Genomic DNA, 3,215 nt, shown 5'->3' with positions numbered 1-3,215 from the left:
GAAACATTTTTTGGCAAGTGTGAATCTGGGTTTTCAATTCACGTGTTAATATAAAATTTTGATCGATGATGGAAAACAACAGAGAAAGGAGAATAGCTCTCACTGCAGCTGGTGCGGCTTCTGGGATTGCATCAGGTATTATCCAGACCTACCTCTTCAGAACAGATCATAAAGGAAAGGCGGAGCGATTGGGCTTATTCGAAGATTGTGGTGGTGCTTGACATCGTTTGGAACCTGGCTTTTGTTTTGGTTATGAGCATCCGATTATACCGCTTAGAATTTTGTTTATGAGCTTTTATGTTTTCTTTTTACTACAGGTATGGATCTAATATAGTTTCAATTACACCTACTTGTTTGGAACGTGTCATAAATTGTTCGACATGCATGTTTGGCTTACATCTGATCTGTATGTTTTCACTCCTCTGCAGAAAAAGGGTCATCAGATTCTACAAAACAATTGGGAATGGCTCAAGCACGAGCTGCTAAATTAGAGAAGCATGTGAGACTTTTTTTTCGTCTCAGCTTTTGCTAGACTTTGTTTAAAGTTGAGTTTAAAATATCTCCATGCTCTAAGCCTCGTCATTTATGCTATGTTTACCAATGCAGTTTCCATTCTTAACTATATTAGATCTCCTGATGACAGATCCTTGCATTAACGGTTTTGACCATCCTACAAATATAATCCTTGATGAATCTCATGAACGGGTGTTTTCCACAAAGGTTAGCTTCTTGTTTCTATTTCTAGTTTCTGCAAGCATTGGCCAGTTTTTTTTTATATTATAAACTTGTTCACCCCAATGTTTAATCGTTTGAATCCTTGTTCAGTTGCTTGTATGTGCTTAAATTGGTAATGCAGAAAGAAAGGAAACTTGTTTGATAAGAGAGTTTGGCGTTGGGTTTTATTCTGCTAAGAAGCTCACATTATCCCGATTCTCTTATCTCTATGTGTATCCCTGTTGCATAATTTAGTACTTAATACTCAAGGAAGGAGCAGGACTGGACGGAGGAGCTTTGCTTCAAGTTATACAGGTCACTGTAGTTTATGTTTTTTACTTCTAAACTTCTGCACTATTTTTCCTTCCTTGGTTTAAGCTCTTACTAAAGATGAGAGCACTGAGATAAGCACTACGTTTCTTTGTCTTTACCAAGCAGAGACTCAATTCACCACACTTTGGCTTGTTCATGGTTGTAAATCTTAGTTTACTCGATCCTTCTTTCTCGCTGCAGGTTTCAATGCGGGTTGTTTCTTTGCTATTGAGACCGTTTTAAGACCTCTACGTGCTGAAAACTCGCTTCCATTTACCACTGCAGTGATAACATTGGCCTCTGTTATATCCTCGACTGTGTCAAATGCGCTGCTTGAGACTCAATCAACTTTCACAGTTCCCTCATACGAACTATGCTTCTTTCACTGTTAATCTATATTGCAAAATTTCCAGTTAGTCTTGTGGTATGATTTATTTGCATCTTATTTAGTGTCATGATGGATAGGTGATTATGTGATATATCATAAAACTATGTACACTAAGTTGAAAATGATGAACCAAAGTTTCTGAATTGAGATGATACAGAGTGTAACATCCGCGAACCGAAATCTCGGTTTAGGGATTGCATCCGTCGATGCATATAGTGCATCGGTCAATGCAGGTTCAGTTTTCTGCGGACGAGTTAAGTTAAACGCTGCGTTTTGGGTTAGGGAAACCCTTAACATGAGTTTTGTCTCATTAGTCGGGTTTTGGCTGCTTTTGAGAGAAAAAGAAAGAGAGAAAAGTTCTCTAAGTGTTCTTGAGTGTTCTTGGTGATTTCTGGAGATTTGAGGCTGTTCCTGTAGAGATCTGTAGCTGGGATCGTTGTAGGAGCTTCTTGGAAGTGTTTTTTTGTTTGTTTAAGGTTCAGAATCGTCTTGGCAAAGGTAAGTGCAGGACCATGGTTTATCTAAGCTAGAGCTTCTCTGATCTGCTTGTTTATGTGTTGTTAGACTTGTTAGACGGTTATTTGGGACGTTAGGAAGCTTTCTTGTGGCTTGGGATCGAATTTTGTGGTTGCAGGAACAAAGATCCGGCGAGAAGCTTCGAGGAACACGATGCTCGACATGATGCATCGGTCGATGCACTTTGTGCGTCGGTCGATGCAAGTGCGAGGACGACGCGTAAAACCTGGGGTTTTCGTGTTATGTCGAGCATGTGTCGGTTGATGCAGTGCGAGTGTCGGTCGATGCATGTGTAACTTGCATCGGTCGATGCATCTCTTGTGTCGGTCAATGCATCCCCATGTGGTGTCGGTCGATGCATGTTGGTGTCGGTCGATGCAGAGTCCTGGTTTGTTATTTGTTGTTTGTTGATTGTTGGTTGATGGTTAGAGATGTCTCTATTGCTTGTGTGTATAGCCCAGTAGATGGGAGGATTGCCTTACTGAGTGTTTATAAAATACTCATGCATTGCAATTTTTTTTTGTGGTGCAGGTAAAAGCAAAGTGTGATCGTGGAATCAAAGCAATGAAGAGGAGGATGTTCTAAGGACTCGATTGAATGTTGTCTGGTAGGTTGCTAGAGTTGGGTCATTAGAAACATTTCTAGGTTGCTGGTTTCATGTTTTCTGATGATTGGTTATTGGTTATGCATTATGTCATAATATTGGTTATTATTGGTATTTTTTATTTCCGCTGTTGGTTGTGATTGTAGTTAGGTGGCTAGTGGGTATGGGACCACTAGTTGTAGTTTATTTATTATTATTATTTATATATTTTTATTATTAAAAAAAAACAGGTTGGGTCGTTTCACTGAGAACCTGCATTACTGTTTACAGTAAAAAGCAGTGTGGTGTTTTTTTTAAAAAAGATTGTGCAATTTGCCCAATGGTTTGGTGAGTCTTCTATTTAATGTGTCAACATACACTCACGACTTCCATGGGGTAAATGGGTGTGGGTTTAGTATTTGCTATTACTGGTTGTCTTGACTCTTGACTGTATTTATATTTTGGGAGTCTAAAGAGGGCAAAGAGAAGGCGACTCAATGAGGATGCTAACGTTGAAGACATTTGATCAACTGCACCTTCTGCAAGCCAACTCTGATTCTAGGACTAATTAGAGATGAGTTGATATTTTTTGATTTTATAACCTATGAAACTATTGGTTAGGTTATTTTTTTTTGATGTAACCCTATGATATTTTGTCTACGTTTAACCTAGATAACAATCAATTGTTAACTGTTTGGTTTA

General features: G+C 38.8%; 1 long non-coding RNA gene across 1 annotated transcript; it reads left to right on the top strand.

Moving 5' to 3' along the window:
• On the top strand, nucleotides 2,439–3,215 carry LOC104707107. The gene is made up of 2 exons (XR_754552.1): nucleotides 2,439–2,537; nucleotides 2,765–3,215. It is a non-coding gene; the product is annotated as an uncharacterized LOC104707107 (long non-coding RNA).

Source organism: Camelina sativa, chromosome 8, assembly GCF_000633955.1.
Source record: "Camelina sativa cultivar DH55 chromosome 8, Cs, whole genome shotgun sequence".
NCBI lineage: Eukaryota > Viridiplantae > Streptophyta > Magnoliopsida > Brassicales > Brassicaceae > Camelina > Camelina sativa.
The sequence above is the reverse complement of the archived record's forward strand: the minus strand, read 5'-3'. Positions and strand labels throughout refer to the sequence as shown.